The sequence below is a fragment of the Oncorhynchus gorbuscha genome, linkage group LG26 (genome assembly GCF_021184085.1).
Source record: "Oncorhynchus gorbuscha isolate QuinsamMale2020 ecotype Even-year linkage group LG26, OgorEven_v1.0, whole genome shotgun sequence".
Lineage (NCBI taxonomy): Eukaryota > Metazoa > Chordata > Actinopteri > Salmoniformes > Salmonidae > Oncorhynchus > Oncorhynchus gorbuscha.
In genome coordinates this window covers 40,287,290-40,301,387 of record NC_060198.1, presented here as the reverse complement: position 1 = coordinate 40,301,387, position 14,098 = coordinate 40,287,290, and the positions used below count along the sequence as shown (strand labels likewise).

Sequence of the window (14,098 nt, the reverse complement as noted above, 5' to 3'; positions counted from 1 at the left end):
TAGGTACTGTATGTGCTTGATCGTTGCCAAGGGAACTTGTCAGAGCCAAACTGCAGAGAACGTTCCCTAATAAAAGCACACGTGCATCTCTACCTCCCCCCTCACACACAAACTCTCTCTATCCGTGTCTCTCACACACACTCGTTCTCTCTCTCCCAATCTCTCTATCTCCTCCTCTCTCTAACTCTCTCTCACACACATACACCCAAATACTATTTTTCTCTCTATCCCCCTCACTTTCTCTCTCTCTCACACACACTCATATGCTCTCTTTCTATATATATCCCTTTCACTCTATCCCTCTCTCTCACTCTCTCTCTCACACACACACTCCCTCTCTCTCTCTCTCCCCTCTCTCTCTCTCTCTCCCCTCTCTCTCTCTCTCTCTCTCTCTCTCTCTCTCTCTCTCTCTCTCTCTCTCTCTCTCTCTCCGCTCTCGCTCTCGCTCTCTCTCTACCTACTCAAATTTCAAACCCTGAGTATAACCTGCAGAGTATCAAGTAAAAACACACAGATACACATTTATCTTCATCAGCTTTCTGGCAGGATTATATGTATTTCACTGGAGGCTGCTGAGGGGAGGACGGCTCATAATAATGTCTGGAATGGATTCAATGGAGTGGTATCAACCACATGGAAACCATGCGTTTGATACCATTCCATTGACTCCATTCCAGCCATTACTATAGCCGTCCTCCCCTCAGCAGCCTCCACTGTTCACAACAGCAGACACTTTTCAATCTAAATCAAAGTAAATTGTATTTATCACATGCGCACAATACAACAGGTGTAGACCTTACAGTGAAATGCTTACTTACAAGCCCTTAACCAACAGTGTAGACCTTACAGTGAAATGCTTACTTACAAGCCCTTAACCAACAGTGTAGACCTTACAGTGAAATGCTTACTTACAAGCCCTTAACCAACAGTGTAGACCTTACAGTGAAATGCTTACTTACAAGCCCTTAACCAACAGTGTAGACCTTACAGTGAAATGCTTACTTACAAGCCCTTAACCAACAGTGTAGACCTTACAGTGAAATGCTTACTTACAAGCCCTTAACCAACAGTGTAGACCTTACAGTGAAATGCTTACTTACAAGCCCTTAACCAACAGTGTAGACCTTACAGTGAAATGCTTACTTACAAGCCCTTAACCAACAGTGTAGACCTTACAGTGAAATGCTTACTTACAAGCCCTTAACCAACAGTGTAGACCTTACAGTGAAATGCTTACTTACAAGCCCTTAACCAACAGTGTAGACCTTACAGTGAAATGCTTACTTACAAGCCCTTAACCAACAGTGTAGACCTTACAGTGAAATGCTTACTTACAAGCCCTTAACCAACAGTGTAGACCTTACAGTGAAATGCTTACTTACAAGCCCTTAACCAACAGTGTAGACCTTACAGTGAAATGCTTACTTACAAGCCCTTAACCAACAGTGTAGACCTTACAGTGAAATGCTTACTTACAAGCCCTTAACCAACAGTGTAGACCTTACAGTGAAATGCTTACTTACAAGCCCTTAACCAACAGTGTAGACCTTACAGTGAAATGCTTACTTACAAGCCCTTAACCAACAGTGTAGACCTTACAGTGAAATGCTTACTTACAAGCCCTTAACCAACAGTGTAGACCTTACAGTGAAATGCTTACTTACAAGCCCTTAACCAACAGTGTAGACCTTACAGTGAAATGCTTACTTACAAGCCCTTAACCAACAGTGTAGACCTTACAGTGAAATGCTTACTTACAAGCCCTTAACCAACAGTGTAGACCTTACAGTGAAATGCTTACTAACCAACAGTGTAGACCTTACAGTGAAATGCTTACTTACAAGCCCTTAACCAACAATTCAGTTTTAAGAAAATACAAAAAGAAAGTAAGAGTTAAGAATAACAAATGATTAAAGAGCAGCAGTAAATAACAATAGCGGGGCTATATACAGGGGGTCCCGGTACAGACTCAATGTGTGGGTTCACTGGTATCGAGGTAATTGAGGTAATATGTTGTACATGTAGGTAGAGTTATTAAAGTGACTATGCATAGATATAACAGATAGTAGCAGCAGCATTCCAGTGTGTGTGTGTGTGGGGGGGTGGGGGGGGGGTAGCCATTTGATTAGCTGTTCAGGAGTCTTATGGCTTGGGGGTGGAAGCTATTTAGGAGCCTCTTGGGCCTAGACTTGGCGCTCCGGTACCGTTTGCTGTGTGGTAGCAGAGAGAGCAGTCTATGACTAGGGTGGCTGGAGTCTTTGACAATTTTTAGGGTCTTCCTCTGTGTCACGTTCTGTCCATTGTTCGTATGTGTTTTCCTTGTTTTAGTGTTGGTCAGGACGTGAGCTGGGTGGGCATTCTATGTTGTGTGTCTGGTTTGTCTATTTCTATGTTTGGCCTGATATGGTTCTCAATCAGAGGCAGGTGTTAGTCATTGTCTCTGATTGAGAACCATATTTAGGTAGCCTATTTTGTGTTTGGTTTTGTGGGTGATTATTCCTGTCTCTGTGTTTGCACCAGATAGGACTGGTTAGGTTTTCACTTTTCTTGTTTTGTATAGTCTGTTCATGTATAGTCGTCTTTATTAAAAACATGAATAACCACCACGCTGCATTTTGGTCCGCCTCTCTTTCACCAGAAGAAAACCCTTACACTCTAACACCGCCTGGTATATCAAATTTCAAATGTAGTTCTATAGCCCTTCGTACATCATTTGATATCTCAAAGTGCTGTACAGAAACCCAGCCTAAAACCCCAAACAGCAAGCAATGCAGGTGTAGAAGCACGGTATATAGGTCCTGGATGGCAGGAAGCTTGGCCCCGGTGATGTACTGGGCCATACGCACTACCCACTGTAGTGCCTTGCGGTCGGAGGCCAAGCAGTTGCCATAGCAGGCAGTGATGCAACCCATCAGGTTGCTCTCGATGGTGCAGTTGTAAAACCTTTTGAGGATCGGAGGACCCATGCCAAATCTTTTCAGTCTCCTGAGGGGGATAGGTTTTGTCGTGCCCTCTTCGCGGCTGTCGTGGTGTGCTTGGACCATGTTAGTTTGTTGGTGATGTGGACGCCAAGGAACTTCAAGCTCTCAACCTGCTCCACTACAGCCCCGTTGACGAGAATGGGGGCGTGCTCGGTCCTCCATTTTCTGTAGTCCACAATCATCTCCTTTGTCTTGATCACGTTGAGGGAGAGGTTGTTGTCCTTGCACCACATGGTCAGGTCTCTGACCTCCTCCCTATAGGCTGTCTCATCGTTGTCGGTGATAGGGCTACCACTGTTGTGTCATCAGCAAACTTAATGATGGTGTTGGAGTCGTGCCTGGCCGTGCAGTCATGAGTGAACAGGGAGTACAGGAGGGGACTGAGCACGGACCCCTGAGGGGCTCCTGTGTTGAGGATCAGCATGACAGATGTGTTGTTACCTACCCTTACCACCTGCGGGCACCCCGTCAGGAAGTCCAAGATCCAGTTGCAGAGGGAGGTGTTTAGTTCCAGGGACCTTAGCTTAGTGATGAGCTTTGAGGGCACTATGGTGTTGAACGTTGAGCTGTAATCAATGAATAGCATTATCACATAGGTGTTCCATTTGTCCAGGTGTGAAAGGGCAGTGTGGAGCACAATAGTGATTGCATCATCTGTGGATCTGTTGGTGCGGTATGCAAATTGGAGTGGGTCTAGGGTTTCTGGGATAATGGTGTTGAGCCATGTCCAGCCTTTCAAAGCATTTCATGGCTACAGATGTGAGTGCTACAGGTTGGTAGTCATTTAGGCAGGTTATCTTAGTGTTCTTGGGCACAAGGACTATGGTGGTCTGCTTGAAACATGTTGGTATTACAGACTCAGACAGGGAGAGTTTGAAAATGTCAGTGAAGACACTTGCCAGTTGGTCAGCTCATGCTCGGAGTACACGTACTGGTAATCCATTTGGCCTTGTGAATGTTGACCAGTTTAAAGGTCTTAGTCACATCAGCTGTGGAGAGCATGATCACACAGTCCTCCGGACAGCTGATGCTCTCGTGCATGTTTCAGTGTTACTTGCCTGGAAGCAAGCATAGAAGTTATTTAGCTTGTCTGGTAGGCTCTGTCACTGGGCAGCTCTTGGCTGTGCTTCCCTTTGTAGTCTGTAATAGTTTGCAGGCCCTGCCACATCGGAGCCGGTAGTCCATTAAACCAAATGAAGCAGTGAGAATATGTGTCTTGCATGATCTGCTATTTGTGACATGTGACAAATGTGTGTTCACCTTCACACACCTGCACCATAAAGCTTGGATAATATGGCCACCTTTTCAAAAACTCCATTTGCTGCGTCTTGGAGTGTGTGACTTTCATTTGCGCAACAACTTTGGGATTAATTTAATTATATTGATTGATATTGTTGCCCCAACTTTGAGAAAGTAAACTATTCAGCACAATAACAAAACGTGTTTAGGACGCGACTGGTGTATGAATCTATATAGCAATAGGTATTGCGTCCTCGTTACATCGCAATGAGAGGAGTGGGATGTGCACTTACAAAGCGCCAGAGGGACAATAGTAAACACCTTCGCGTCGGATACAGGGAATGTCAAGGTGCATCTACACCAGAGAGGTGCAGTACTTCATTGTATAACATAATATGAAAGACTAGCCTACATATTGAATGAAGTTATGTCAATTATTAATCGTCCTGCCTGTCCTGCCTCTGAGACAAGGGAATATAATCCTATTCAACCAGACTGGTCTCAATCAATGGGAAAGGGTGCATGTTTTGTTGTCGTTTGTTGTAAATTATCATCCCTTCCAGCCGTGCGCGCGTGTTTATTAGTGGCCTACGCATGCCTGGAGAAACGGACATGTTTCTATTAGATGTCTATATTTATCCTCAACGATTCGTATGTACACGAAATAGTTTACCAGACCTATGTTTCGTCGTGATTTTTCCATCACCCACTTTCGGTGGTTGTATTTTTCCATCTGGCCATGTAAAATGAACGGGCTCTGCTTTCTTAGGTCGGGAAAACACGGCACTGTGGTACAAGCGCCGAAAAAGGGTGAATTAATTTGAGAGCGAGCGAGAGAGAGAGGGCGGGTTGGAGAGAGAGAGAGAAAGGACGAGAGAGGGACAGGGGAGAGAAGACGCTGACTATAGGCTACGCCTCTGCAGTTTAAGGAATATATTAAAACGAAAGGTAAGATTCATTAAATGGTATCAGAGTATAAGGGACGTTATTCGTGTGTCTCATGTTAAACAAATCCCGTTGTTTGACTTTGGATTCTCAGCTTTCATAAAGCAGCGTTGGGGTATGACAAGCCTATTCTTTATCTGCTAAATAGTTTTCGCTGTTCCAATATATTTCATTTGCGGTTGTCGTTAACGAATTAATGCGGCGGTGTCTGTATGTGTGGCTTTGCGTGCGTTTGGGCGCGCGTTCGTCTGCGTGCACTCAGCGACGCGCATCAATGTAAACTGATGAATGTTAAGGTTATTGCTTTAATAAGGACCGCGTTTCAGAATTGATAGGACGGAATATCAACCATGTTTCGTGAAAGAAACAAGCGGATAGCCTACATTATCGCCCTGAAATGTGAGAATATGAGGGGTTTCGGCGCCTTTAACCATGAATTGTGGCGAGACGATACATTTAATTTGGTGAGAGTGCGTACGAATGAAACAGGAAAATCAAGTGATTCGTGTACTTCATACTTAATTCACAAGAAGACATATGCGCGTCTCGTTAAATTGCCTGTTTCTGACATTGGTGTCGTGTCTTTGGCAAATGGCATTGATAACAATTGATAAATGCACAGGGCAGTAGCCTCATTTTTTATTTTAAATATTGCCTTTAATTAAAATAATTGTATTGTTATGGCTCGTATTTCACAGTTCTGCTGAGTAGCCGAATGTGTGGCTTATTAAATATTTCCTATTCAATAGGCCAATAGTTCTGAGAAAAAGTTATTAGGCTTTACGCACTGGGTATAGACGTCAATTCAACGTCTATTCCACGTTGGTTCAACGTCATTTCACTGAAATAACGTGAAAACAACGTTGAGTCAACCAGTGTGTGCACAGTGGGTACTATTAAGCCACATTATTTGCGGTCATCTGTTTCGTTTGGTTATTTTCTCTTGACAATGATTAGTGTCCCCAAATAGTATGAATAATGCGGAGGCACCGTGCGCGGCACATGACTGAGGCATGCAGGTTAAAATACACTATAACTGTGGCCCACAGAGGAGCCCCTCTGATTGAGAACAAGGAGCAGATTGATTAGCGTTGATGAATGAAAATCTACCGCCTCTATCTGCAACACAACGATACGGTTACGAGCGGATTGAAATGCTGATGTGCAGCAGTGTGTTTTGGGTGGGCAGTCTGGCAGAATGAGATTGCTGCCTGGCACAGCAGTCAGTGGGCACAGTTTGATTTCGTGAGTTTATGATAGGGGCTAAATTATTAATGGGGCGTTAGGGGGCAAAGTGGAGCACTGGGCAGGATTAGATTGAGGGTGAAGTGTGTTGTGCGATGGGTGGTTAGGCTAGAATGGGGGAGAGGAGAGTGCTTTAAAAGAGGCCCTTCAAGCACTGGTCCTGGGCCAGTTCTGCCTCAGCTGGTGGTGGATGGCTGAAGTTGGATTTCAGCTCCAAGCTAATGTTGGAGCAGTGCTCCGAGGCATTTCTGTTTGAGATATGACTGGGGGAAAGCTGCCATTCTGAGAATGAAAAGTTATTTAATTGTGAATTGTGGAGTTGGATTTAAGGGTTAGATATATGCAATAGAGAGCAATGGACAGAAAAAGTTAATAAACCAATAAATACACAACTTTGTAGAGAATATTTTCCCCAAGAAACTAAGTAGTGAGCAAAATGGAAAAAAAATGATCGTCCAAACCTCATCCACTGCTGGTCTTAAACATAGACCCCATAAACCAGTTTCACTGCTCTTACATCTGTGGAGATAGTGGAAATTGTTTTCATTAAACATTGGCACCATGTCAGATGTGATGCTTGCTAGTACCTAGTGTATCACTGCTTCACTCTTAATTGACTGTGATGTATGCCATCATAACTACAAGCCTCTGTGCTTATTCTTAACCATTTGGCTTGTAACTACAGATGTAAACATTTAAGATGACGATAAAGTTTTTAATGTTTCTCTTATAGCTCAGATCAAACAGGGCCTGTTAGTACATGTGAGGTGGAGCTGTGTGGGTAATCAAAGTGCACATCCCTCTCCTCTCCACTCATAGGACCAGTACAAGTCACAGAGTGGCCCTGGGAGGAGGAGAAGAATGTCACTTTAAATATCACATTAGAGACAAGGCCTTTTAGCCAAGGGCAGGGTTTTAAAAAGATCAAGACATCTCGTAGTTGTAAAGACAAGGATAAATCTAGCTCTTCAAACACACACAAGTGGTTATTTCCCTTCCTTCATTCATTCCTTCCCTCCCTCCCATCCCCCTACCAAAGATATTCCCTAAAAATGTCCTTGCTGAATTGAAATGGATTAAAACCAGACTGGGTCAAAAGGTGACCAATAGTAAGTGGTGGACAGAGAGGAAAACAAGAACATTATGTATTAAGCATTGTCCTCTATGGATTGAAGGGTTTAGACATAATTTCCTCGGGCTTCATACTCCAAGCAAATCCAGAAGCCTGCTACACTGAATTAGTAAAGGCCTTGGAACTGTTAGGGATCTGCCATGTAGCTGTGGCCCAGGCTGCCCCATAATCCTTTTCAGTCTTGACAGTGCACAGCCATTGGCACCTCTTTACCTAATATGCGTGTTATTAAAATTAAACAATGTCATGATTCACAAGGAAAGGTTAACTCAGATTACTTAATAGCGTGCAAATGGAATATTTTATTCAAGACATAGCTGACCTGCTGTAGGACATCCCATGAATTTGAACTCTTACCCCATTCACCCAAACTGAGTTGTTGTTAAGGAGCACTGCTCAGAATTGACATACTTTTGCTTGTTACAGTCAGCTAGCTTTTAATACAGATCTCACTAGATTTTAATATAGAGCTTACTAGATTTTTAATTTAGAGCTCACTAGATTTTAATATGGGGCTCAGCTAGATTTGAATATAGATTTGGATATAGAGCTTGCTAGATCTTAATACAGAGTTAACAAGATTTTGATATAGAGCTCAATAGATTTTAATATAGAACTCACTAGACTTTAATATAGAGCTTACTAGATTTTAATATAGAGCTTACTCGATTTGAATATTGAAGTCACTAGATTTTGAGATAGAGCTCACTAGATTTTGATATAGAGCTCACTAGATTTTGATATAGAGCTCACTAGATTTTGATATAGAGCTCACTAGATTTGGATATAGAGCTCACTAGATTTGGATATAGAGCTCACTAGATTTGGATATAGATCTCACTAGATTTGGATATAGAGCTCACTAGATTTTAATATAGAGCTTACTCGATTTGAATATTGAAGTCACTAGATTTTGAGATAGAGCTCACTAGATTTTGATAGAGCTCACTAGATTTGGATATAGAGCTCACTAGATTTGGATATAGAGCTCACTAGATTTGGATATAGAGCTCACTAGATTTGGATATAGAGCTCACTAGATTTTGATATACAGATTGCTAGGTTTTAATATGGCACTCATCTAGATTTGAATATAGATTTGAATATAGAGCTTGCTAGATTTTAAAATAGGGCTCACTAGATTTTAATATAGAACTCACTAGACTTTAATATAGAGCTCACAAGATTTTAATATAGATCTCAGTAAATGTTCATATAGAGGTCACTAGATTTGAATATAGAGCTCGCTAGATTTGAATATAGAGCTCGCTAGATTTTAATATGGAGTTTGCTAGATTTTTATATAGATCTTGCTAGATTTTAATATAGAGCTCACTAGATTTTATTATAGCGCTCACTAGATTTTAATATAGAACTCACTAGACTTTAATATAGAGCTCACAAGATTTTAATATAGATCTCAGTAAATGTTAATATAGAGCTCACTAGATTTTAATATAGAGCTCAATAGATTTTAATATAGAGCTTACAAGATTTTAATATAGAGCTCACTAGATTTGAATATTGAAGTCAATAGATTTTGATAGAGCTCACTAGATTTTGATATAGAGCTCACTAGATTTTAATATAGAGCTCACTAGATTTTGATATAGAGCTCACTAGATTTTGATATAGAGCTCACTAGATTTTGATATAGAGCTCACTAGATTTTGATAAGAGCGCCTGCTAAATGACTTAAATGTAAATGTAAATAGAGCTCACTAGATTTTAATATAGAGCTCGCTAGATTTTAATATAGAGCTTGCTAGATTTTAATATACAGATTGCTAGATTTTAATATGGCACTCATCTAGATTTGAATATAGATTTGAATATAGAGCTTGCTAGATTTTAATACAGAGTTCACAAGATTTTATTATAGAGCTGACTAGATTTTATTATAGCGCTCACTAGATTTTAATATAGAACTCACTAGACTTTAATATAGAGCTCACAAGATTTTAATATAGATCTCAGTAAATATTAATATAGAGCTCGCTAGATTTGTACATAGAGCTCGCTAGATTTGAATATGGAGTTCGCTAGATTTTTATATAGAGCTCACTAGATTTTAATATAGATCTCACTAGATTTTAATATAGATCTCACTAGATTTTAATATAGATATTTCTAGATTTTAAAATCTAGCGATCTATATTTTAAAATCTAGCTCAGCTAGATTTTACTATAGAGCTCACTAGAATTTAATATACAGATTGCTAAATTTTAATATAGGGCTCAGCTAAATTTTAATATATATATGAATTATAGAGCTTGCTAGATTTTAATACAGAGTTCACAAGATTTTAATATAGAGCTCACTAGATTTGAATATTGAAGTCAATAGATTTTGATAGAGCTCACTAGATTTTGATATAGAGCTCACTAGATTTTGATATAGAGCTCACTAGATTTTGATATAGAGCTCACTAGATTTTAATATAGAGATCACTAGATTTTGATATAGATCTCACTAGATTTTGATATAGAGCTAACTAGATTTTAATATATAGATTGCTAGATTTTAGTTATACAGTAAAGAATAAAGGAACATCACTGTGTTAGCAAGCCCACAGAATCCACACAAGCCCCTGGTCGGCTGTTTGCCTCAGGAAGAGAAGAACGGACAGGTCATCTATGCCCAGTTGTCAGACTAATTTGAACTGCCAAAACCAAGCTGAGAGTCATAACTTTGTTGTTGTCACAAATTAAGTGTGGGATGGGAGATCTCAGTCATATGAGAAATCAGGCCAGCCTGCACTTTCATTTCAGAGTCACATCACTGCATAACTGATGAGGCAGATGAAAACAAGCAAACATGGAACAGGGGAGATTACACCTGCACACCTAGCAAAGAGCAAAGCTGTCTGGGACTTAACCTCTCAGGGCTCTTGTCACCTGAATCAAGTTAAAATCAGACTTGAGCATTGTCAATCTGCACAGCCCTGTTCACCATTTTGGAGTGTTACGTTAGAGAGTAAATACCACAGTAAGGCGTGTCTTTTACTGTATAATGTGGTTGTGTGTGTGGGTGTGGTTGTGTGTGTGTGTGTGTGTGTGTGAGAGAAACTTTTGACTTTTTAAAAGAAAACAAGAGGGGGATATAGATAAGACTGGTACTATTCTCAATAGGGCAAGAAGTTGGCTGATCTCGATATAGGCTGGGATTGATTGATTGATAGCAGCCCAACTTGCTGGTGTCGACAGGATGGAGGGTGAATTTGACTTGCTGATCAGCTATGATAGGCTGAATTTGTGGGAACAACCTAGGGCTGTCCCTGAATAATGCAGTGTGATGAACTGCATGGCATTACAGCCTCTTATCATGTCACACATATCAGCGTTTCTCCCCTCATGTGCCTATACAGTGCCTTGCGAAAGTATTCGCCCCCCTTGAACTTTGCGACCTTTTGCCACATTTCAGGCTTCAAACATAAATATATAAAACTGTATTTTTTGTGAAGAATCAACAACAAGTGGGACATAATCATGAAGTGGAACAACATTTATTGGATATTTCAAACTTTAAAAAAAAATCAAAAACTGAAAAATTGGGCGTGCAAAATTATTCAGCCCCTTTACTTTCAGTGCAGCAAACTCTCTCCAGAAGTTCAGTGAGGATCTCTGAATGATCCAATGTTGACTTAAATGACTAATGATGATAAATACAATCCACCTGTGTGTAATCAAGTCTCCGTATAAATGCAGCTGCACTGTGATAGTCTCAGAGGTCCGTTAAAAGCGCAGAGAGCATCATGAAGAACAAGGAACACACCAGGCAGGTCCAAGATACTGTTGTGAAGAAGTTTTTAAAGCCGGATTTGGATACAAAAAGATTTCCCAAGCTTTAAACATCCCAAGGAGCACTGTGCAAGCGATAATATTGAAATGGAAGGAGTATCAGACCACTGCAAATCTACCAAGACCTGGCCGTCCCTCTAAACATTCAGCTCATACAAGGAGACGACTGATCAGAGATGCAGCCAAGAGGCCCATGATCACTCTGGATGAACTGCAGAGATCTACAGCTGAGGTGGGAGACTCTGTCCATAGGACAACAATCAGTCGTATATTACACAAATCTGGCCTTTATGGAAGAGTGGCAAGAAGAAAGCCATTTCTTAAAGATATCCATAAAAAGTGTTGTTTAAAGTTTGCCACAAGCCACCTGGGAGACACACCAAACATGTGGAAGAAGGTGCTCTGGTCAGATGAAACCAAAATTGAACTTTTTGGCAACAATGCAAAACGTTATGTTTGGCGTAAAAGCAACACAGTTCATCACCCTGGACACACCATCCCCACTGTCAAACATGGTGGTGGCAGCATCATGGTTTGAGCCTGCTTTTCTTCAGCAGGGACAGGGAAGATGGTTAAAATTGATGGGAAGATGGATGGAACCAAATACAGGACCATTCTGGAAGAAAACCTGATGGAGTCTGCAAAAGACCTGAGACTGGGACGGAGATTTGTCTTCCAACAAGACAATGATCCAAAACATAAAGCAAAATCTACAATGGAATGGTTCAAAAATAAACATATCCAGGTGTTAGAATGGCCAAGTGAAAGTCCAGACCTGAATCCAATCGAGAATCTGTGGAAAGAACTGAAAACTGCTGTTCACAAATGCTCTCCATCCAACCTCACTGAGCTCGAGCTGTTTTGCAAGGAGGAATGGGAAAAAATTTCAGTCTCTTGATGTGCAAAACTGATAGAGACATACCCCAAGCGACTTACAGCTGTAATCTCAGCAAAAGGTGGCGCTACAAAGTATTAACTTAAGGGGGCTGAATCATTTTGCACGCCCAATTTTTCAGTTTTTGATTTGTTAAAAAAGTTTGAAATATCCAATAAATGTCATTCCACTTCATGATTGTGTCCCACTTGTTGTTGATTTTTCACAAAAAAATACAATTTTATATCTTTATGTTTGAAGCCTGAAATGTGGCAAAAGGTCGCAAAGTTCAAGGGGGCCGAATACTTTTGCAAGGCACTGTACATTGTCCTAACCACAGGAGGGAAGGATAAAGATCTAAGTTTCCTTTTGCATGATCTGGCATCACTTCAATCTTAATAACCAGAGTCTGGATATTGCATGAGCACTGACTGACCCATTCTCAGCAGAGCTGCTAAGCCGCCTGCCACTGATGACAGAGCAGATATAATTAGCTGTGATTGGTTTGATTGAGTGTCCAGCCTAGGCCTGGGTGTCGGCCCTTCTGGGGCCATGATGACTGGCATTAATAATTGAATAATAGTTGGGGAGAATGACAATGGTTAATGATATCAAATGAATACCATAATCCATTGAGTTGACATCATTAGAAATAGTGGAATTTCCCCTGGGGGGGATGTGCTCATGTCTATGTCCCTTACAGCAGGGACGTATGGGTAGAGACTGGGAGCCATAGATGGGTTACCTTCTTGTGTTAATGAAAGGTACTTTGGGAGTGACGGTGGTCGGCTCAACTAGACCGCTGGGTAGGGCCCGCTGAGTAAGGACCATCCAGCGACCGCTGGGTAGAGACTGCTGGGTAGGGCCTGCTGGGTAGGGACCTCTGGGTAGAGACCGCTGGGTATGGCCTACTGGGTAGGGCCCGCTGGGTAGCGACCGCTGGGTAGAGAACGCTGGGTAGGGAACGCTGGGTAGGGAACGCTGGGTAGGGAACGCTGGGTAGGGAATGCTGGGTAGGGAACGCTGGGTAGGGAACGCTGGGTAGGGAACGCTGGGTGGGGAACGCTGGGTGGGGACCGCTGGGTAGGGACCGCTGGGTAGGGACCGCTGGGTAGGGACGCTGGGTAGGGAACGCTGGGTAGGGAACGCTGGGTAGGGAACGCTGGGTAGGGAACGCTGGGTGGGGACCGCTGGGTGGGGACCGCTGGGTAGGGAACGCTGGGTAGAGAACGCTGGGTAGGGACCGCTGGGTAGGGACCGCTGGGTGGGGACCGCTGGATGGGGACTGGGGGCCATAGATGGTTTTCCTTCATGTGCTCCATGGGAGTGAGAGTGGTCGGCTATACTATAAGGTTCGACCATGTGTTAGTAAAGCCGGTCGCATAATGGAACGCGATCATGCTGCTGCTCACTCATGTGTCACATGGGTGACTGGAAGCGGGACAGTTACGGTTGGATTGTGTTATTAAAAATTGGTTGGGTAATGAAAGCGGTCAGTTTTACATGGTTTGGTCGTATATTGGCTAAGCCGGTTGGGTGATGGTAGTGAGGTGGGGGACTTTGGTTAGGTCACGTGTTAGTAAATGTGGTGGGTGATGAAATCCTCGGTCAAACAACACCGCTTTCAGTGACCTCTCTTCTTTGGAGCCATGGCAGCTTGGCTGCATCAAGGCACAATATCTTGAGGGAGTTTGTTTCGGGTCAGTGGCAACATAAGAGCTCAATACAGCCATGCAAAGTCAGACAAACTGAGGCTAGGGGCTTTTCCTCTGTCTGCTTGACTGGCTGTGTGTGATCAGAGAGCACTACAGTTAGCGCCTACATGCCTGCGAGGATGTTGATGATGATGTTTATTACAGTGTAATGGTGATGATGATAATG

At 42.2% G+C, this 14,098-nt stretch overlaps 1 pseudogene; it reads left to right on the top strand.

Moving 5' to 3' along the window:
• Positions 1-4,995: 4,995 nt before the first annotated feature.
• Positions 4,996-14,098, top strand: part of LOC124016372 — a 34,099-nt pseudogene continuing 24,996 nt past the window's right edge.